Raw genomic sequence first — 24,104 nt, forward strand, 5'->3', positions numbered from 1 at the left:
TAAGAAGAAATAGCATCAGAAGTCAGTTACCTAAGGACAGATCTCATATGTAAATATCAGTACCTGCTTGCTTTTGTACTAAAATGGCATTCACATGTTAAAATATGAGGCACCTTTAAATTTTCTAATAATCTTTTAAAAGGCAGGGAAAGTATAAGAGAAGTGTCCTAGACGGTCTTATTTCTGATATTGACAAAGCAACTGAAGAAAGCTTTCTCGTTTATAACCATGCTGTCAGTTCATAAACACATTTCCTTTTCCATATAAATCGCAAGACTCAAGTCAGAGTAAGATCCCCAGGTACAGTTAAAAAATGAGTTGAACAATCTGAATTAAACACGAAACTCTTAGACATCAACAATTAGAAGAGAATTTTCAAAAGACAAAAGAACTTTCATGTGTATGAGAAGGAAACTGAACCCTCAAAGGTTCAACATCATAAACGTAATCACCATCACGGTCACCATCAACATTAAAGCCTTTCTCTCCTGTCTCCTGAGCATCACAATTAAATAGAGAGCTGGAATATTGTGACTTAGATAAAACTAGTTATACTGAAGTTTTAGTCATAGAGATTAATTTTATCTCTTCTCAAATTCTAAACTAAATTCCCAATCATATTAAAAGGGATGAGGGAAGAAAAAAGGAATGAGAGTTTGCCTAAATTATTTTTTATTACTAAAGCCAAACAAGGGACTCTGCTTGAGAGCCCCTTTATATACTGGTTATACTTTATATATGTTCTATTCTACTTACAGAATATATAAATTTTATATACTTCATATTCTATTTAGAAATATAAAAACATGAGAAATGCTGTAAGAGGCAGAATGCACTCTCAAAGATGTCCCCACCCTAGGCTATCCTCCTCCATTAACCTGGGAATATGTTACTTTACACATGACAAAAGGGATTTTGCAAATGTGATTAGAGTATGAACCTTGAGATGCTGAGATTACCCTTGAAAATCCCCATGGGCCCATACTAATCACCAGTCTGATAAAGAAATTTAACTTGCTGGGCGCCTGGGTGGCTCAGGGGGTTAAGCCGCTGCCTTCGGCTTGGGTCATGATCTCGGGGTCCTGGGATCGAGTCCCGCATCGGGCTCTCTGCTCGGCGGGGAGCCTGCTTCCTCCTCTCTCTCTCTGCTTGCCTCTCTGTCTACTTGTGATCTCTCTGTCAAATAAATTAAAAAAAAAAAAAAAAGAAATTTAACTTGCTAGTCTGAGAGAAATGAGACTGAAGGAGGAGGAGAATTTCAGAGCCTGAGGAGGATTCAACCTGCTGTCCCTGCCTTTGAAAATGAAAGAAGGGGCCATAAGCCAAGAGACGTGGAGGGATGAGGATTGGGGGGGGCGGTGCTTAGGACTCTGGAAGCTCAGAACAGTTCTCAGTTGACACCCACCAAGAAAACGGGGTCTCAGTCCCAAAAGCAATGAATTCTGCCAACACCTGAGTAAGCAAGGAAGTAGGTTTCCTGCTAGAAGTCTCCAGAGGGAAGGCAGCCTTGCAACACCTTGATTTTGGTCTAGTGAGACCCGTGCTGGACTTCTGAATGCCCAAACTGAAAGATATTAAATGTTTGTAGCTTAAGCCACTAAACTTTGGTGCTTTGCTACAGGAACAGCTCAAAGCTAAATATAAATAAAGAATTAAATTTATCGTACAGGTGATTGATGGGATTCTACGGAAAATGCCAGACCTGATCTGGGAAAGAAATTAGGAATGAAAGATTTGGGTTATATGTAAGATTGAGGAATTTGCCAATCACAGTAACAAAATGCATGCTACCAGCTCTAGCTGTGTGAAGTTAAAGAATTAGAGATCAAGATAGAAGCTTACTTCTCCTTTTCAAAAATCTAAAGCTAAAAAATATAGTCTTCATTAGATCAAAACTGCAAGTTTTATAAAATGATTTTAATTGCCAGCATAACTGAACTTAACTGTTATGAAACTCAGCCATTTGTTTCTTTCAATGTGTGGTGTTCATTATTCTAGAAAAATACTTCTACCTGAACAATTCAGATATATGGGAACAGATTCAGATGGTGAACTACAAAGGCAGACCTAACAACTAACAAGGCTTATACGCGTTGGGGGATAAAGTAGAACTCTTCTAAAAAGTATCTCTAAATCCTTATGTATTCTTTGCTGAGATGCACATTCTAGAAAGTAATACTCATTACTAACTAGAAAGTTGCTTCAGGAAACTTGGAAAATTAAAAACAAAACAAAAACAAGCAAGGAATTAGAAAGACTACTTGCCAGAAAAGAAAAGAAATGTGTAGTATCAGGGGTAGTGAAAACACCAAACCAGGTATCAACAGATTAAGAGTTTGCCTTCAGATTCCCATTTCGTTAAAAAGTAGCATATTGGGTATCGAGTCTCTTGTTCCTTGGCTTTTTTGGCCCAGGTACTTTTGGCTATACTTCCCACTTCAAAGACACCATCTATGATTCTTAGGATGATAAAAGGTTTGCTACTGGTGGATTTAAAAGCAGCACAGAGTAGGACATTCTTCTTCTGTGTGTGACAGAAACACACTGAGAAAATGGAGAAGAGGAATAAAAGCTCATCTATGAAAGCAGTCTTTTCCAATTCTTCTTCATCTCCCTGATCTTTTAATGATGGAATACTCCAGTCTTTGACCTATTCTTTTTATCTACACTTATTCTCTTATTTTAAATGCCATTTATAAACTAGAAGCTACCAAATTAATGTCTTTATTCAAACCATCTATCCTAAACTCAAAGTTCACAAATACAACTGCCTATGCCACATTTTCACTTGGATTAAACAAGTATCTTAAATTTAAAATACCTTGATGCAAATCCTTGATCATCTCACTCAACATTGTGCAACGTTTTTGTTTTTGTAAATGACAGCACTATCTTTCCAGTTGCTTGAGTCAAAAATCTGGATGACCTAAACTGAGCCGTTAAAAAAAACTCTGCATCCCAGCCAGAGGACCCAATGAGAAAACAGTTAAAGCACTTAAGCATAATGTTAACATACAATAGATGCAGAATAAATGAGAATTATTCACAGGGGAGAGACTGATAATCTTCCAAGCTCATCTTTCTCTTTAAATATAACACCTGGGGCACCTGGCAGCTCAGGTCATGATCCTAGGGTCCCGGGGCTGAGCCTCAGTTCAGGCTCCCTGTTCGGCAAGGGGGTCTGTTTCTCCCTCTCCCTCTGCCACTCCCCCAGCCGATGCTCACTCCCTCCTGCTCTCTCTCAAAGAAATAAAATTTAAAAAACAAAACAAAACAAAACAAAACAAAACCTTACATTTCCGGGCCTCCAGAGCAGCTAGATGTGTCCGTGTGACTAGGTTCTAGCCAATGGGAGAGGAGGATGAAATGTTTTATGTAACTCCCAGGTTGTCTATTTTTTAAAAGCTGCTTGCTGTCCACCTGTTTTTGCCCTCCTCACACTGCCTAGAATGCGACTGTGGTGGTGGTGATCCAGATTCATCTTTGCTGGCAAGAGCAACACCTTGCTTAGAGGACAATGGGACAAGACAAAAGATCCCAAGGTCCCTTAGTGGCAGCATGAAGCAGAACTGCCAACCCAAGTGCCCACCCACCAACAAGCAAAAGAAAAAACCAATTTGCCTGCAAAATGATGATGCCTACAAGTAAATTCATTTTCACTACCTAGAATCCATCTGACTCCTTCAACATATTTTTCAAGCTAAATTTTCCAGAATGCCCTTACAAACGTATGAATCCTCAAAAGATATGTCACTACTGAAAAGAATAATGTGAACAGGGGGGGAAAAACAGCATATATGGGAATTTGTGGCAGCACGTTAAAAATGAAAAGGAATGTATCTTTTCCCTTGAATATTATACCCTGCTGCTTCATGACTATTCATTTGATAAGATTTATTCAGTATAATAGCATACTGGATTTTCAATTAGACATGAAATAAAACCTTCAGCGGGAAATGTTAATAGAAAGCTGAGGAGAAATAAACTTACATCCTTGCCTTTTCACTTTCCCCCAAAAGTAAAGTATTACAGGTCTCGTCACTGAGAAAATATTTTCCTTATTCATACAAGAAGATAGTTGATTCCTGGGACCAGTATAAAAGCAACCATTCATTTTCCTGTTTTCCCAGAAGCCGAATGACAATTTTTTACTTATACCCTATAAAGAAAGTGAGCCAAAACAAAAACAAAAACAAAAACAAAACCTGTCACTAAAAACACAAATGTAAGAGCTCACTGAATAGGCAGAATCAGATTTTAACTGCTGAACTTTAATAAATCTTAAAGTAATTAAAAGCAGACTGCAAGTTCTAAGTAAATTTCTTTCATTCCAGGAAAGCAAAGGAATCGAAACACCAAAGGTCCTCCAAGTCTAAGTGTCTCCAAGATTCACTCAAACAAATCCTTTCATACCTTTAAAGTAATTAATCATGGGTGACCAAAATTACCTTCTTCAGACATCTTAGCATACTGGTTAAAAATACAAACTATGAAGCCAGACTGCCTGAATTCAAGTCATGGGCTTGCCAGTTAATATTTTTGTGTGTTTTTTTTTTAAGATTTTATTTATTTATTTGACAGACAGAGATCACAAGTAGGCAGAGAGGCAGGCAGAGAGCGAGGAAGGGAAGCAGGCTCCCCGCTGAGCAGAGAGCCCGATGCGGGACTCGATCCCAGGACCCTGAGAAGATGACCCGAGCCGAAGGCAGCGGCTTAACCCACTGAGCCACCCAGGCGCCCCAATATTTTTGTGTTTTAGGGCAGGTTATTTAATTTTTCTGCCTCAGTTTCCTGTAAATGGAGATTATTAGTAAAACCTGCCTCCCTGATGAGCCATAGATGCTGTTTTGATGATTATAATGAAATCATTATAGAAAGTGCTCTGGAAAAGTGCTAAGACTATTGTCTTTCTAGATCGTGCTTCTTCCTTCAATGTGCAGATGTGTGAGTTATTTATGTATCATGTATCAAAATATACTATGAAATAGACACACACCTGAAGACTGGCAAAGTCCTTTCTTTAATTTAATCTGAAGTTTCAATTCTTCAAAAGGCTTCTGATTACAATTTCTAGAAACAACTTATTTCATTCATTCAACAGTTGGTTATTGGGCACCCACTACAGCAGGTGCCGTAATAGTTGTGATAAAATGAAAAGACAAGGTCCTTGCCTACAAAGGAGATCATTGTCAGAGCACCACTGTCCAAGAGAAATCTGTGAACCCCAAATGTGCATCAAACATAGAATTCTAAATTTTCTGGTGGCTATTTTAAGAAAAAGAAAAGTGAAACAGGTGAAATTATTTTAAATAATATATTTAATTTAATCTATTAAAATTATATCATTTCAATATATTATATTTAAAATTATTAATGGCATTCCTTTTTTTTTGGTATTGTCTTCAAAATTCAGAGTGTATTTTACACTTAAGGACACATTTCTTTACCCACATCTTTCCATATTCATCCTATTAGCACACTACAAAGGCTATGAACTATGCTGTCTAACCAAGGAGCTACTAGCCTCAGGTGGCTATTCACATTTAATTTATAGTAAGTAAAGTTAAAAAATTCAGTTCTTCAGTTGAAGTAGCCCCATTTAAGTGCTCACTAGCCACTTATGGCTAGGAACTACTCTACTGGACACTGCAGGTCTAGGGAGAAGACAAATCTGCAACAACTATATTTAAATAATTTCTACAGCAAAAGTATCTGCAAAGTGTAGCAGGAATATTTAAGAAGTAGCACCAGAAAAAACCCATTGAGAGAGGTAAACTGGCAGCAGAGATGTAAGGAATAAGCAGGAACTTGCTAGAGAGGCAGGTTAGGAGACAATACTACAGGTAAAAGGTACAAAAAAAAAAAAAAAGAGAGAGAGAGAGAGAGAGAGAAAAGCCCCACAAGCTTCAAAGGGTTTATTAGCAAAACTTCAAATACATCAAGATTACTGAAGACATGCAACTGGCCAGGTCTTGGGCAGGGACCAAAAATAAAGTGTTTTACAGCCCATGATATAATGCTACAGGATGCTGAAGATTTGTTGGAGGAAACCTCTCTGAATTTGCAGTGAAACTGAAGAAAGAGCTGTGTGTTGAAATGAGAGGAAAATGGAGAGAACCAAAGAAGCTAAATAAATGTTAAAATACAAAATTTATGAGCAGAAACATGTAAAATATACTTTGGCAAACATTACACTACAAATAAGCTTAACTAACCATCTTATCATTAACACTGAAGAATTTTTTAAATAGTCAACTTTACAAAATTTTGAGATCTTGCTTTTTTGGAGAATTTTAGAAACTAGGTTTGGAAGTTAGTCTGAAGGGATTTTTGAGAATGATGCTAAATAATTTCTACATCCAACAATCTCATTTAGTGAAAGCCAACCATGAAAATTTAAAAAGCCAAGACATCTGTATTATTTAACTGCCACTAGTTCCCGGAATCTCACTTAAGGAATTGTTCCAGAAAGTCTTATTGTCTAAGTAGGCTTACAATATTGAGCTATCATATCTAACACAAAGGCTTAAGGTTTTAACACAAAATAAGTAAAATAAAGAATAAAGATGAAAAGTTGTAAAGAAGATGTTTTGATTCCTGTAAATCATAAAATAATGAAGCTGGCACAACTACGTATCAAAACTGAACATTTTCTGAAAATCATATGCCAAATCTAAGGCAGATAAGAAAACTTGGGACAAGATCAGAGCCAACTTCACTGGATATAACCCTTACACAGTCTGGAGAAATACTATTTTTTAAGGAAACAAAACAGTATCCAAAATACTATTTTAAGTTCTGACTGTTTCAAACTGGCCCATTCACTAGATATTTAGTAAACTAGTTTCTACAGTAAAGGTTTTCAAGACTTTTCCCCAATTTTAATTATTTATAACTCAAAACATAAAATACATTTTCAGAATCTTTGTTCTTCATAATCCTAAGCAACGTTCATATAAGAAAACAATAGCTAAATTCAAATTTTAGAGTAGTCTAAATTAAGTGCTATTTCAGTTCATCTTATCATTTAGACAGTAATTATTATAGTTCATACAAGCCCCAAATGATAAGAAAATCTTGCTACCAGTACATTTCACTTAAAGTATTAAATATATACCAGAAAACTGGGATTTGCTTAAGATTTAATTTTTTTCCCTCTTGAAAATCAGACAAGGCAAGCCAGTACTCAGTGTTTTGTCTCTAACACACAAAAAAGCAAGTAAAAACCCTGAAAAGTTTTTTAACATTAAAAAAGGAAAAGGGAGAAGGGAGGGAGGGAGAAAGTAAGCAGTCCGGACTATTCTGTTCCTTCTTAGAGAATATTAATATAGAACCTTATGATAAGGTACCAACATCTTCCAGGCTCACACCCCCAATTCTAAGTACTCTACCCACTCCTCTCAATCCCCTAATGTGGATTAAAAGAAACGTCCACCAATTACCTACCATTTCTCTGCCTTCTCTTCACAACAAAATCCACTGACAAAGTTGTCTCTACTTTTTATCTCTACTTTCTCATTCAATCCACTATGAATGTGCTTTGGGCCCCACCATGTCAATGAAAGAGCTCTTCTCAAGGTCATCAATGATGCCTTTTCTTTTTTTTTTTTTTTTTTTTTTGCATCAATGGTTAAACTTCTCTGATCTCATTTTTTAAAAATTATCTCTTAGCATTCTTGGGCCCAACTGATTAGTTTCTCCTTAAAACACTCTTCTCTAAATACCACAGGGTCCTACCTCACTGACCACACCTTCTCAGAAACTTCTTTTCCTTCATTAAACTTCTAAAAAGTCTTGTATGCCATGGGTCTATTCCTGGCTCTTTCCTCTTTTCAATTTATACTCCCTTCCCAGGTGACCCCATCTAGACTCAAGGCTTTAAATACCAAAAATGTGTTGATGACTCTCAGATGAAATCTCTAGCCTGGCTCTCCCCAGAGCTCCAGCCTCACAGAGACAACCATTACTCCACATCACCACCAGGACATCTAATACAGAGTTCACACTTAACCCTTGGTAACACCATCAGGCTCTACTGGATCCAAGTTTTATTTCTTAATTTCTTTTTTGAGCAGTTCTATTTATAAGGATTGAAATTTCATGACTATTTTTTCCTAGAGGTCCTCCAAAGAACAAAGAGAAAATTTATTTTAAAAAATAATAAAGTCATTTTTTTCTTGCAATTACCATATAACCACATTGGACCCTTTTATAAATCCAAGATATATTATGGGACCTCAGTGTTTTTCCTATAATCTTGAAATCTTTTCTAGTTCATCATCCCTGGCAATTATTTCATCATTACTCACCAGTTATTTCCAACTATACTTTAAAAATTAAATAATAAGATAATGGAAGAATAATGGAATTGTCTAGAAGGAGGATGCACTACTGTACCATCCTTCAACTTTCTTATTGCGTTACCCAAAAAGTATTGCCTCATCTTTCATTTATTTGTCAGAGACAGAAAAAGACAGAGCACAACAAGCAGGGGGAGCAGCAGGAAGAGAAAGAAGCAGGCTCCCTGCTCAGCAGGGAGCCTGATGTGGGACTCGATCCCAGGACCCTGGGATCATGACCTGAGCTGAAGTCAGCCACTTAACCACTGAGCCACCCAGATGCCCCATGCCTCGGCTTTCAAAAAAGTCTGGACAAACCATCCTTGTATTCATTTTGGGCTTCAGTGGACATAGCTGAGAATTCAGAATATTTCATTATCCACCCATAATGGCAAAGAGATCAATGGAGAAAAATGTTTCACAACTATTAGATGCTGAGTGTGAACAGGCAGGTCATAGTAAAATTTCAGATAATGAATTTGTAAGTGGCAATAAGTCTAGATGAATCTTCTCAAATCTAAGAAGCAGTGAGTTTACAATATATTTTTAAGGACAAAAAGGAAATACAGGATTCATAGCTAATTCAATAAGGACTTTATCATGTACTATGTTACAAGAATCTGGACTATCTCACTTACCTAAAAGGATATGTGGCAGTATTCTTTCATCTTTTATAATGTTTGTACAGCAAACTTTACATTATAAAGCTCCCAGATGTATAAACGCTGTAGGCAGATATTTATACAAAGGTGTACAGAAAAGAAGGAAACTGGTGACAAAGAAATGAAAAAACTCATTGAATAGATCATTCTAATTGCGAATTTATTAATTTAAAAAACAAAAATGCTTTTCAACTGATAATGGTCATCCTTTTTTTTCCCAAACAAAATCATCAGCCGGGGGGCGCCTGGGTGGCTCAGTTGGTTAAAGCCTCTGCCTTCAGCTCAGGTCATGGTTCCGGGGTCCTGGGATGGAGCCCCGTGTTGGGCTCCCTGCTCAGTGAGGAGCCTGCTTCCCTTCCTCTCTCTCTGCCTGCCTCTCTGCCTGCCTCTCTGCCTACTTGTGATCTCTGTCAAATAAATAAATAAAATCTTAAAAAAATCAGCCATCAAAATTTTCCAAAGTATTGCTTTGACAATGAAAACACAAGAACCAGAAGTAATGATAAGCCAAAGCCTATTAGAAATGTATTTGAAATCTGAAATTAGTATGTATTCAATGTATATGTTCCAGGTTTATCAATGGCAGTTAATGAGTTAATTATATTTAAGGACTTTTCTCGTTTTGGGGTTTTTTTTTTTTTTAAGATTTTATTTATTTATTTATTTGACAGACAGAGATCACAAGCAGGCAGAAAGAGGAGGATGCAGGCTTCCCACTGAGCAGAGAGCCTGATCCGGGGCTGGATCCCAGGACCCTGGGACCATGACCTGAGCCAAAAGCAGAGGCTCTAATCCACTGAGCCACCCAGGTGTCCCATCATTTTGAATATCTATATGACTTCACAACCAGGAAACAAAATATAAATGACTCTGACTCCCAGCAAGCTATTTTGTGGCTATTGGCAAACTGATGCTAAAAATTTATATGGACTCTCTGGTCTTGTTATTGGAAACAAGATAATAAAGGGGTTATCATCATACGGACACTGTCGCAATAAGATTCACATGTGCTGCTGCTGTGGCTCTATGGTCTACCACCTTCGGAAGTCAGCCTGTGGTAAATGTGGCTATCCTGCCAAGTGCAAGAGAAAGTAACTGGAGTGCCAAGGCTAAAAAACGAAATTCCACTGGAACCTGTCAGATGAGGCACCTAAGAACTGTATTGCGCAGATCCAGGCATGGAGTCCGTGACAGAACAACACCTCAACCCAAGAGGGCGACTAATGCAGCAGGCAGTTCATTTTAAGGATTTCAATGATTGGCCACACAACAAGCGTTCTGATTTTAAATAAATAAATATATAAATAAAGTTTATATGAAGAGACAAAAAATTCAGAATAGCTGACATAATATTGAAAGACGAGAACAAAATAATCAATTTCAAGACTTTTCAAAGCTCCAGTAATTAAATCCGTGTGGTACTGGTGAAAGAAAAGACAAACATATCAGTGAAACAGAATAGAGGGCCCGGAAATAGTCCTACATAAATATAATCCACTGATCCCTGACAAAAGGGCAAAGTCAACACAATGAAGAAAAGACAGTCTTCTTTAACAAACAAACTTCTTTAACAGTGCTGGAATAAATGGACATCAACATGAAAAAAATTAATCTAGACACAGATCTTAGACTCTTTAACACAAATGAATCACAGACCTAAATAAAAGTGCCAAACTATAAAACTTCTAGAAGATAACACAGGGAAAAATATCTAGATGGATCTTGGATTTGGTGATGACTTTTTAGCTAAGACTTCAAAAGCCCAATCCACGAAAGGATTGATTAAACTGAGGACCTGACTTCATTAAAATTAAAAAGTTCTGTTCTGTGAAAGACACTGTCAAAATGATGAGAAGACAAGCCACAGACTGGGAGGAAATATTTACAAAAGTCATATGTGATAAAAGCCCGTTAACCAAACTACACAAAAAACTTTTAAAGCTCAACAACAACAAAAAACAACTCCATTACAAAATAAGCCACAGACCTTAACAGCTATCTCACCAAGGAAGATACAGAGATGGGCAAATAAGCATATGAAAAGACATTCAACATCACATGTCACCAGAGAGGCCCAAATGAAAACAATGAGATACCACTACAAACCTATAGAATGGCTCAAATCCAGAACACTGCCACCGAGAAATGCTGGTGAGGGTGTGGATCAAAAGGAATTCTTATTCACTCATGGTGGGAATGCAACATGGCACAGTGACTTTGGAAGAGAGTTTGGAGATTTCTTAACAAAATTAAATATATTCTTACCATACCATCCAGCAACCTTGCTCCTTGATATTTACCTAAAGTAGTTAAAAACTTATACACACACAAACTGGCCTAAGCAGGCAGGTTACCCATTTAAGTGTTCAGAGCCACTTTATTCATAATTGCCCAAACTTGGAAGCAACCAAGATGTCCTTCAGTAGGTAAATCGATCAACCGTGGCACATCCAGATAATGGAATATTATTCAACACTAAAAAGAAATGAGCTTTCAAGCCATAAAAAGATATGTAGGAACCTCCAATGCATATTTCTAAATGAAAGAAGCTAATCTGAAAAGGCTATATAGTGTATGATTGCAACTATATGACGTTCTGGTTAATGGGCTTTTATGATGCAAATTATTTCTCCCACTTTGTGGCTTGTCTTTTCATCATTCTGGAAAAGGCAAAACTATAGAGATGGTAAAAAGATTAGTGGTTTCCAGGGGTTATGGGGGAGGGAAGAATGAACAGGAACAGCACTGAGTATTTTTAGGGCAGTGAAAATACTCTGTATGATACTATAATGGTGGATGCATGTCATTGTACCTTTGTCCAAACCCACAGTATATACAACACCAAAAGTGAACCCTAAGGGGAACTATGGACTTCAAGTGATAATATGCCAATGTGCATTCATGAGTTGTAACAAATGTACCAATCTGGTGTGGAATGTTGATAATGGAGGAGGCTGTGCATGAGTGGGGGCAGGGGCCATATGCGTTAGCTCTGTACTTTCTGCTCAGTTTTACTATGAACCTAAAACTGATGGGGGGGAAAAAAAGTATATTTTAAAGTTGAGTTTGCAGGGTGCCTGGGTGGCTCAGTGATTAAGCCTCTGCCTTTGGCTTAGGTCATCATCTCAGGGTCCTGGGATCGAGCCCTACATCCGGCTCTCTAATCAGCGGGGAGCCTAATGACCCCTCTCGCTCTCTGCCTGCCTCTCTGCCTACTTGTGATCTCTGTCAAATAAAAAAATAAATCAAATAAAATCTTTAAAGTTGAGTTTGCTATGTTTAAATTCTTATTAACATTTCTAATAAAGCTGTTTTCATTATTCCTGTATATGTAATTCTGTACATTATCTGTAAAATAACTTAAAAATATAAAATTGAAAGTAAAAAGGGTACAATGGATTCAGATGGTAAATGAAGATGACTGTTTTCCTTGGTATACTGAAGGCTAATGTGGCCCAAATGGAGAGGATGTTCTCAACCTACATCTCCACATCCACCCTCAAGACTTGCCCAGCTCGGCAAATAGCACCATTATGCCCTTAATTACTGACAGCAAAAGATTAGGGTCATTCTGGACTCCTTCCTTCATACCATTCGTGTCTCAGCCAATTTCTACTGGCTTCACTCTTGACTCTCCACTGCAACCATGGTGATCTAAGCCACCACCATCTTCCCCCTACATCAGCAACAGTGTCCTACCTGATCTTCCTGCTTCCATTTCTGCTATCCTCTTGTCCGTCTTCCACATGGATTTATACACCTCACTTTGAAAAACCCTACGAATGTCTTCTGTCACGTGTTTAAAAATCCAAACTCCTTCCTATGGCTTACTAATCTCCATGGGACCTGGTCCCTGGCTATTTCTCCAAGCTTATCTCTTATTCCTCTTCCCCCTTGGCTCACTGTCCTTGAACATACCAGGTTTATTACCACCTTGTAGTTTTTTCTGCTGGGAATGTTCTTATACATGGCCTCTCATGGTTTTTTCCTCATCTTCACCCTTCAGGTCCCGATCCCAGAGTCACCTCTTCAATGCAGCTTTCTCTGACTTCAGCTAAACAGCTCTCACCATACCCCATGACCTTTGCAATCTACCAAAACCTGTTTTATCTTCTCCATATTTATCAACATTATCTTACTGGTAATTAAAATTATCTTATTTATGTACATGTTTATTATCTATCTACCTCCCCCCCCACATAATCTTTTTTTTTTTTTTTAACACAATCCATTCTTTTTTTTTTTTTTTAAGATTTTTTTTTTAATTTATTCATTTGACAGAGAGAGAGAGATCACAAGTAGGCAGAAAGGCAGGCAGAGAGAGGAGGAAGCAGGCTCCCTACTGAGCAGAGAGCCCGATGCGGGGCTCGATCCCAGGACCCTGAGATCATGACCTGAGCCGAAGGCAGAGGCTCAACCCACTGAGCCATCTAGGCGCCCCCACAATCCATTCTTTTTTTTTTTTTTTTTTTTTGACAGATCACAAGCAGGCAGAGAGGCAGGCAGAGAGAGAGGAGGAAGCAGGCTCCCCGAGAGAGCAGAGAGCCCGATGCGGGGCTCGATCCCAGGACTCCGAGATCATGACCTGAGCCGAAGGCAGCAGCTTAACCCACTGAGCCACCCAGGCGCCCCCCCACAATCCATTCTTAAGCGTAGAAACCATCTGAGGTGCCTGGATGGCTCAGTCAGTACAGCATCCGATTCTTGGTTTTGGCTCAGGTCATGATCTCAGGGTTGTGAGATACAGCCCCTCGTCAGGCTCCACACTCAGTGGGAAGACTGCTGGAGATTCTCTCTCTTGCTCTCCCTTCCCCTCTGTCTGCCCTCCCCCACTCAAACATGCTCTTTCTAAAATACATACATAAATACATAAACAAATAAACAAATAAAATCTTCCTTTAAAAAAGAGTAGAAAATATCTTGTTCACCACTCCATTCCCCCACCAAGAACAGGGGGGCCAGCACTTAATAGGTACTCAGTAAATACTAGCCATTTAAATAACAAAAGGGAATCCATGAAAGTTACCATAAACTCCTTGCTGAGGACAAGATGAGAAGTATAGAGGTCAGCACATTCTCTCCACACCCATACTTACTCCATTTTCCTCACTGTATAAGGTATAGAAAGGTTTGTATATTGATCCATTATTGTCATATAGTCTCAGATCTCAAATGGACTGCCCATCAGCATTAGAATGTTAAATCTGTGTGGGTCAAATAGGAAATTGCAGATACATAAGAAAAGAGAGTAACATTTCTGCCCTCCTCCAAATTCCTTTCCCTGAAGAAAAGCCTGTTTATAAATATCAAGCAAATGAAAAATTGCCAAATTTTGATCTCTCTCAACATTCATACTGGTTTAGTACCATTGAAAAGCAAAAATATGCCTCAGAACATGGTAGAGGTTGGTTGGGCTCTTTCTCCTCCCCAACTCATGAATGCACATGACCAAGCCAACCTGCAGCAAATACAACGCAAGAAGCGCACCGGGGCTTGGAAAGCCTTCGGTGAATCAGCTCACAAACATCTGTCCTGTCAGAAAAACAACCTACAGCATGTGCTCTACTGACCGTGACTCAGTGACACTGTCATTGTTTTCATGCTCAGCATCTTAGCGATTACAAATATCTAGGTATTTCAAGAAAACAATACTAGGGTACTAACAATATTCAAGACATCTCTTCTTTTGAAGTTTTGATGGAAAAGCAATGTAAAACAATAACCCTAGGGAGCATATTCCTAAAAAGTGATGGATGCATGAACCAAAACCCATCACTGACGCAGCGTTTTATGCTTCCCCTAGTCAGTGAAACAAGAACTGACAGGAGCATATAAAACTAGTTCATCCTAAAAGCAAGGGTAGTTGAAACTTAAAACATCTGTAACCCAATGATCAATACTACTTTGAAATTAAAGACTATAAAAGAACTGCATTTTTAGCCGCGGGCCTAAAAACTCACAAGTGTAGGTAGGTAATGTGCAAGTCTTGGGAGGGGCAAGTCTTGGGCTTACACAAGGACCTCTGGCCTAATGAGTGGAGTTTGATAGTAATTCTTGCTACAAGCAAGGGGGAAAAAAAAGAACTGCATTCTAGATCATGAAAACAAATTTACTCTATCTTTTGTATTACTCCTCACTTTTCAGTAAGAGCATTCTTTAAGTAAATCTTTTTTGTTGTTGTTAAGATAGGGCTCAAAGGAGTAAGAGCTGTGATCTTCTGGTGATCTTTCCTTTTTTACGCCTTTAAAAAATTTTTTAAATCCAAAAAAAAAAAAATTTTTTTTTAAATCCATCTATATACAGGACAAAGCCCTTGCTATCTATAAAATTTAATGTATCAAATTCTACTTTCTCTCCTGACTTACATTCATAATTTGAAAATAAATTCTGGGCATAACCCCCATTAAATTCCTCAATCGGTAGACAAAAGAAAAGTATGTCCAGATTCCTATTCTGATTACATCTTGGCCATTCTTAGTCATTTGAAACGTTTCCCCCCCCCCCCCCCCCCCCCCACCACACCCCCCCCATTCCCAGCCCAGCGCTGAGATAAGCTTTGGTCCCTTGGAATTGCCACCCTTCTAAAATTAACCTCTTCCTCCCCAAACAGAGCTATAGGATTTTTTAAAAAGTAATAAAGACTGAAGGAAATAAAGGCACTAATCTCGATTATAGAGAGACTAAAAGGTAGTTTCTCAGCAGCCCCAAACCACAAGGATTCAGGTTAAAAGCGTCACAGACTGAAAACAAAAAGGGATTTTAGGGATCAGTCTACCTACCTCCTTTTACAAACAAGGAAACAGAAAATACTATATATCAAATTAATTCCCTAATTGAACAACTCCTTAAAATTCCATATTTTAGATGAAGAATACCTACTGGAAAATGCAAAGAACATAAACTTTACAGTAACTTGCTTCAGAAGCACATCATCCACTTTTCATCTACTCAATGAGCTTCACTGTGAACTTGATTTGTATGTAGTACAAGTGAAAGCATTTTATTCATTCCACAAACATATGTGGAGTGCCTACTATGTGAAAACAGCTGGGGTGGGAGGAGGTACGAAATTCCCAGCCCTCAGCGAGACTACACCCTAGGCAGGGAAAAGAGACCAAAAAAAAAAAAAAAAAAAAATCAGCGGTAAGTGAAGCATAGTATGTAAGGCGGTAATAAGTGCTGTGGAGCAAAATAAAGCAGAGACTAGAAATAGAGAGTGGGATTGGAAGCTGGTAGTGACTTACATACAGTAGTCAGGGAATACCCACATATATGCCTGGAGAAAAACATTACAGGGAAGGCAAGGTCAAAGTCCCTAAAGTAAAGGTTGTCTGGAATGCTCAAGGCAAGGAAGGTAATACAGGTGGAATGCAGGAAGTGGAGAAAAGCAGGAGAGGAGGTCAGAGAGGTATCAGGAAGCCAGATCTTGTAAGTTCCTATAAGGCTACTGTAAGAACTCCAGTAAGATGGACTTATTCTAAATAAAATGATATCACACAAGGTATTGAGCAAGAGAGTGATATGACCAGACCTAGGTTTCAACATGATGACTCACTCTAGCTACTGCTGTACAGAAAGCAGGCGTAGCATCTCAAGACCACTCGAATGTCTAGAACAATTATCTAATAGTTTGGACTAGAGGAGTAGCACTGGAATAGAAAAAGGTCATTGAATTCTGGACACTTTCTGAAAGTATAGCCAACAGGATGTACTGACCAACTGGATGTGGCAGATGAGAGAAAGCTAGAAACATACATTATGTCATGATATACACAATACAGACATACATACATAATAAATTGCATCTATTTCAAGTGTAGAATTCAAAGAGTTTTGAAAGATGTATGTATCTATGAAACTACTGCCACAATCAAGAAACCGATCATTTCTTTCACCCCCAAAGTTTCCTCACACTGCTTTTCAGTCCCTAGGCAAGCAATGATCTGCTATTCTCGGTCATTGTAAATTAATTAGAAGTATTTAGAATTTTATATAAATGGAGTCCTAACAGTATAAAAGTCTTCAGAGTCCAGCATCTTTCATTCAATATAATAATTATGAGATTTATTTACACTGTTGCATGTCTCACTGGATCATTCCCTTGTTTTCCTGAATAGTGGTATATCCCCTACATAGCTACACTACTTTTTACAATCCATTCATCTGGCGGGACAAGTAGGTTGTTTCTAGTTTGGGTCTGTGATACTGTGGTATAAGAAATACATATTTTTAGGGTGCTCAGTGGGTTAAGTACCTGACTCTTGATTTCAGCTGAGGTCATGATCTCAGTGTCGTAAGATCAAGCCCCATGTCAGCACAGAGTCTGCTTGTCCCTCTCCCTCTGTTCCTCCCCCTGCTCATGATCTCTGTCTCTAAATAACTACGTAAAATCTTAAAAAAAAAAAAAAAGAAAGAAAGAAAAATATTTTCAAGACATGAAAGCAACATTGTCTACCAGTAGATGAATGGATGAAGGCAATGTGGTATATATACACAAAAGAACATTATGCAGCCATTAAAAAAAAAAAAAAAAAAAGGAAATCTTGCCATTTGTTACAATATGGATGGACCTTGAGGGCATTGTGCGAAGAAAAATAAATCAGAGAAAGCGAAAATCATATAATCTCACTTATATGTCAAATTTAAACAATTGAAACAAACGAATCATCGACACAGAGAACAGATTGGTGGTTGCCAGAGGCAAGGGAGGAAAAGAGGTGGGCCCAAAATGGATTGAAGGGGGTTCAAAAGGTACAAAATTCCAGTCATAAAAGCAGTCATGAGGATGTAAGGTACAGCATGGTGACTATAGTTATTAATACTGTATCACGTATTTGAAAGTTGCTAAAAGAGTAAATCTTAAAGTTCTCATCACACTATAAAAATTCTATAATTAGTGTCGTGTAGATATTAACTAGACTTATTGTGGTGATAACTTCACAATGTATACAAATTTCAAATCAATATGTTGTGCACCTGAGACTAACATTATATGTCAATAATATCTCAATTAAAATATACATATTTGTTGGTCTCCTCCAGTTCTTGGCACAAAGCTCCTAATCCTTGGAATTTTTTAAGTGTTAAGGGTGACAGGAACCATCTTCTGTTATTCCTAATAAGCCCCCTCTAACCATATCTGAGCTCATGCTAATTAAATGACTGTCACAGGCTCCTTGATAGCTACACAACAGGGTGCTGGTTAGCAGAGGAACCAACTGTATGACTAGAGGGTTGAAAGTACCAGCCCTAACCTGACGTTCAGAGGCTGGAGACTGAGTTCGACCACAATAGCCAACGATGTCATCAATCAATGCCTACATAATGGAAGTGTCACGAAACCCTAAGTGGGTTGGGAGGATGTCGAGGTTGGTGAACATATCTATGTGTCAGCAGGAGAATATATCCCCAACTCCATGGGGAAGAAGCTCCGCACTTGGGACTCCCAGATCGCTCATACTTCTTCATCTGGATGTTCATTTATATTCTTTATAGTATATTTATAATAAACGAGTAGTAATATGTAAAGGCTTCCACTGAATTCTATAAGACATGATATAGTAAACAATGGAAACCGAGAAGGGGTTTAAGAAACCCCGATCAGGGGGCGCCTGGGTGGCTCAGTGGGTTTAAGCCGCTGCCTTCAGCTCAGGTCATGATCCCAGGTCTGGGTTCGAGCCCCACGTCGGGCTTTCTGCTCAGCAGGGCAGCCTGCTTCCTCCTCTCTCTCTGCCTGCCTCTCTGCATACTTGTGATTTCTCTCTGTCAAATGAATAAATAAAATCTTTAAAAAAAAAAAAAAAAAAAAAAAGAAACCCCCGATCAGTAATGAGGTCAGGTGAAGTGTGGTAACCTGAGGGACCCACTCTATGTGATTGGTGCCTGAAGTAGGAGGCAGTCTTGGGACCTAAACCCTTAATCAGGAGGTCTCTGCTGACTTGTAGATTGTGTAAGAAATTAATTAAATTGCAGAATTCCCATCTGGTATCTGCACAGAATTAGAGAATTACGGATATGAAAAACCACATTTGGTGTCAGAAGTGTTGTGAGAAATTAACAGATCTTAGTAGTAAGGGTTAATGTAGATAAAGCTGATAGGAACATTTGTGGACCAGTGTTTGAGTGAACATATGTTTTCATTTCTCTTGGGTAAACTGGATTTCCATTATGTAGGCGTGATTGATGAAACTGGATTGTATGATTAGGTGTATGTTTAACTTTTTAAAAGAAGTCGCTGAACAGTTTCCTAAAATGGTTGTAACATTTTACATTTCTACCAGCCATTAATGAGAATTCTACATCTTTGTCAACAGTTGATATTGTCAGGTTTAACTTAGCCATTCTAATGGGTATATATGGGAGTATCTCAAGAGGGTCTTAATTTGCATTTGCCTGATAATAATATACTGGTCATTTTTCATGTGCTCATTGGCTGTTCATATATCTTTTGTTTTACGAAGCTAATTGCCTGATCTTTAAGTTTCTTTTACTTATTAAAAAAATTTTTTTGCCACCCCACCAGCATTTTCTTTTTAAAACCATGTATTAACTTTCTACATATCGTGAAAGGTCTTCTGGGCTTATTCGATAGGTTTGATTAGTCTTCAGCATTACATTGTTTAAATTGTTTTTTTTTTTTTTTTATAAAAATGGTATTTGGTAATACTATTTCTTCCTAATAACTATTCATTGAAAATTGTCTTTATTTTTATCCTTTACTTATTCTTCCAAATGAAGTAAATTTTCTGGTAAATTTTCAAAAGAAACATTTTGGGATTCTGACACAGTAATTATTAACCAATTTTGGAAGCAGGCATATTTTTATTCTGTCATCCCATCAGGATCATAGTATGACTTTCCATTTAAAATTTTCTTTTTTTATCTTTCAGTAAATTTCATAATTTTCTTCATTGATTAGCCTCATCTCTTTTCATTAAGGTATTCTTTGATGCTATAATAATGGAGCATTCTCCCACTACATTACCTTTTTATGTTGTAGAAAGTCATTAACCTTATCTTTTTATTCAATGTCAACTTTTCATATGAATTCATATCTATTCTGTCTTTCATTTTCTCTTTCATTTCTAGGTATAACCATTCCCACCTACAATCACAGGAACTGCATCTATTTTACCATAAATCCTACTTCTAATTTCTATTATATTCATTATGGTTGTCTTGAACTTGGCAGAAACAAAAACAAAACAAAAAAAAGTGAACTAATGGTCGGTACTACTGAAGCTTGTTTTATTCTATTTTCACAGAAATGTCTCAGGCATTCATTACATAGCATAATGTTGGTTCTTGGTTTGGACAGCAATTCTTTTTTAAAAATTAACTACAGTAATCTTCATCTATTAAAGAATACTGAATTTTATCAAACTCTTCTGGCATTGGTTGAGATAATCAGTAGTTTTCATATTTGGGCCTCTATCCCCACACATTTTTTATCAATGGGAGAAATTCTATCTGATCTATGACATTGTTTTTTTAATATCCTGTTGAATCTGATTTGCTAGAATTTCAGATTGGCTTCCCATAACTGAACTAGGTCTATAATAACTACTTTTTTGGTCTTTGTCAAATTTGATATTGGCACAGAATGAAAACTGAATGGCTTTCCATATGTATAGGTATACTATGAAAACAGTTTTAATATAGAAAATGATTTCCTGGAAAGCTTGGAAGAATGTGTCATACATCCGCTTAGTTCTGCTTTGTTGGTCTTGTTTGAAGAAAATGGGTTTGTAATTCTTGTAATTAAAGAAATGGAAAAGTTATCTGACTATACAGGTATTTATTCATCCAGCAAGTATTCATTAGTACGCATCTATGCATTAGCACTAGAGCTCCAACGGTGTGCCAAACAGCCATTAATACTACCCTCAAAGAGACTATGGTCTCGTCCAGGGGAAAAGAGACACAGATCATCAGAATCACTGTTAACAGTAGTAAGCATATGAAGAGAAGGTATAGGGAACATATTGAAAACATATGACATAAATACCCAATCAAGTCTGTGAAAATTAAGGGATTGTTTCCCAGGGACATGAAATTTTGAATTGAAACCTAAAGATACACAGAAATCAACTGCTCAAACAAGGGTAAGAGCATTTCAGGCAAAACAAACGGGATGTACAAAAGGCCTGGACTGAGAGGACAGTTGTGTACAAGATGAACAGAAAAATCGGTCTGGCCAGAGTGCAGGAACCAAAGGAGTAAGGCCACAGGGCTGGAGAGGCAGGCAGAAGTCACATGTGATTTGAAGGCAAGTAGGAGGTTTCTTTACCTCACGAACAATGGAACCCAGCTAAAGGAATTTCACAGAGGAATCACAATCACATCTTCTACTTCTCTAATTGATTTTAATGGTTTACATTTGCTAGAAAATTTTAGATTTCATCAAGATTTCCAAGAATGGTACCACAAAACTCTGCATAGCAGTCTCATAATTTTTTAGAATCTCTTCCCCAATTTACAGTATTTCTTTTTACTTTATTTTTTTAGATGGGGAGGTGGACGGGCAGAAAGAAAGAATCTATTTTATTTAAATCAATTAATTAACATATAGTATATAATTAGTTTTAGATGTAGAGTTCTGTAATTTCATCAGTTGCATAGAACACCTAGTGCTCATTAACATCACATGCCCTCCTTAATGTCCATCACCCAGTAACCCCATCCTCCACCCTCCACCCCCTCCCAGCAACCTTCAGCTTGTTTCCTCTAGTTAAGAGTCTCTTATGGTTTGTCTCCCTACTTTCATCTACTTTATTTTTCCCTCCTTCTCCTATGATCTCTGCTTGTTTCTTACATATGAGTGAAATCATGATAATTGGGCTCTTTCCACAGTTTGGGCTATTGTGGACACTTGCTGCTATGAACACTGGGGTGCAGGTGGCCCCTTCAGATCACTGTGTTTGTATCCTTTGGGTAAATACTTAGTAGTCTGATTGCTGGGTTGTAGGGTAGCTCTATTTTTAAGATTTGAGGAACCTCCATACTGCTTTCCAGGGTGGAGGCAGAGAGAGAATCTTTTTTTTTTTTTTAAGATTTTATTTATTTCTTTGACACACAGAGAGAGAGATCACAAGTAGGCAGAGCAGCACAGAGAACACGAGGGGGAAGCGGGCTCCCCGCCGACCAGAGAGCCCAATGCGGGGCTCGATCCCAGGACCCCGGGACCATGACCAGAGCCAAAGGCAGAGGCTTAACCCAATGAGCCACCCAGGCGCCCCGAGAGAGAGAATCTTAAGCAGGCTCCACACCCAGCACGGAACCCGACACCGGGTTCAATCTCACATCCCTGAGATCATGACCTGAGCTGAAATCAAGGGTCAGACGTTTAACTGACTGAGCTACCCAGGCACCTCCCCTAATGTTCCTTTTTGTTTGTACAGTCATTTCCTTCCCTTTTCCTCTATTAGATTTGCTATGGGTTCCTGTATTTTATTGGGATTTTTTTTTAAAGGTCCACTCTGGCCACTTTCATTTGCTTAATAATGAATAATCAAGTGAAATTCTTGCTATATTCTTTGCCGATAGTGAGGGCAAAAAAACCCAAACAAACAACCAACCAAAAAACCTTTTTCCTGTCCTTGAGTAAAACTACGTCAATGAATCTTTCTCCTCTTGGGTTTTCTTTTGTCCTATTTTTGTTTGTTTGGTTGTTTTCTCCCTCATCTTACATTAACCTCCTTACTTTTTGGTCTGTGCCATTTTGCTGAATTGGCACATCACCCTAGAGGTTGTATAATCCTATTCAAAGCAACAGAGGAAAAAAAATACACATCTAGAGTGTTTGTGACTCTCTTTTTGTCACTATAAAATACTAAAGCCATACTTCTAAGAGATTGTCCTGTATCAGAAGTCACTGCAAAGGCTTTGGTATACTCTTAGAGATTAAAGAAAAAAGAGAATACCTTTATTGTCAAGGTAGAACTCAAAGTACCACATCTGCACTCTCATGTCTCCTAACAGCATATAAAAGAGTCAAATAGTTTAAAACATAACATGTTCAGAGGACAATGTACGCTATGCGCAGAAACTAACCCAGTAGAATTAAACACATGAACACTTGGCTAAATATGACATCCTAACGGAATAGTTACAGCGAGATCTTTCAGAGAGGTCATCAATCCTCAAACAGATTTCAAATTAAAGTTCTGCAGTGAGGACAGCTAATTGTCTCAAAACTCCAAAGTGAATTGATGCCAGATGACTTCACTGCACTTTAATTCCCAAATAGAATCCCTGTGGCTACATACTTTAACTACCTAAAATTGCACACCAGCTCTCCAGGACAGGAACCTTAAAGCAGTTAGTGCTAACTATACTCAGTTTACCTCCTGTCTCTCTTACTCCTCCCTCTTCCTGAAAGGGGAAGTTGGGAGAAGTAAGCAAGGTCCTCTTTTGGCAGGAAAAAAGAGAAATCAACAGTTTACACTTCTGTTCAGGAAAAGAGAGACACGGGATCTCTCTCTCCTCTCTGTAAGCAAAGACCATCCCTCCAGAGCAAAAGATGATCATTTCAGTATGTCTGTAATTGGCTACTTTATTAAATGGAATACTTCAGAATCCCTGTTGGGAGCTAAGAAAGCAATCATGAAGAAACATTCATTATCCATCTATCCTCATTTCTGCTTAACCAGTCAGGGGACTGACAAGGGATATGGGCAGAGAGGAAAAACTAGTGTGTACAGACACACTCCTCTGGCAATTAAGATCACGTTTATTTCTACTATATGTTTATTTTCTTGTAGAAAATGTATCAAATAGAGAAGAAAATGCTGGAGAATAAAAACACCCACAATCCCACTATACAGAGAAAAAAATATTTGGGAGGATTTTCTCCTGTAATGGTATATCCCCAGGGGAATTATAACTCCTTGACTGTACTGCCCACCTCTGCCTCGAAAAAAGCCTCCTTAAATGAATGTTGATCTCTTTATGAGGACAAAAACCTGAAGAAAAACATTGTTCTTGTAGTGACCTTCATTCTGGAACTTTTAGGAAGACTGGTATCACAAAGTGAGCCTTACGGAACATCAGAAATTAAGAGTGATATAACTGCATATATGGGAAATTTTTTGAAAGTCCTGTA

The 24,104-nt window shown here is 38.0% G+C and overlaps 1 protein-coding gene and 1 pseudogene across 4 annotated transcripts in view; one reads left to right on the forward strand and one right to left on the reverse strand.

Moving 5' to 3' along the window:
- Positions 1–24,104, reverse strand: part of MAGI3 (membrane associated guanylate kinase, WW and PDZ domain containing 3) — a 445,211-nt gene that overhangs the window by 139,267 nt on the left and 281,840 nt on the right. The window lies entirely within an intron of this gene.
- Positions 9,866–10,247, forward strand: LOC125099077 (60S ribosomal protein L37-like; annotated as a pseudogene).

The sequence above is a fragment of the Lutra lutra genome, chromosome 4 (assembly GCF_902655055.1).
Source record: "Lutra lutra chromosome 4, mLutLut1.2, whole genome shotgun sequence".
NCBI lineage: Eukaryota > Metazoa > Chordata > Mammalia > Carnivora > Mustelidae > Lutra > Lutra lutra.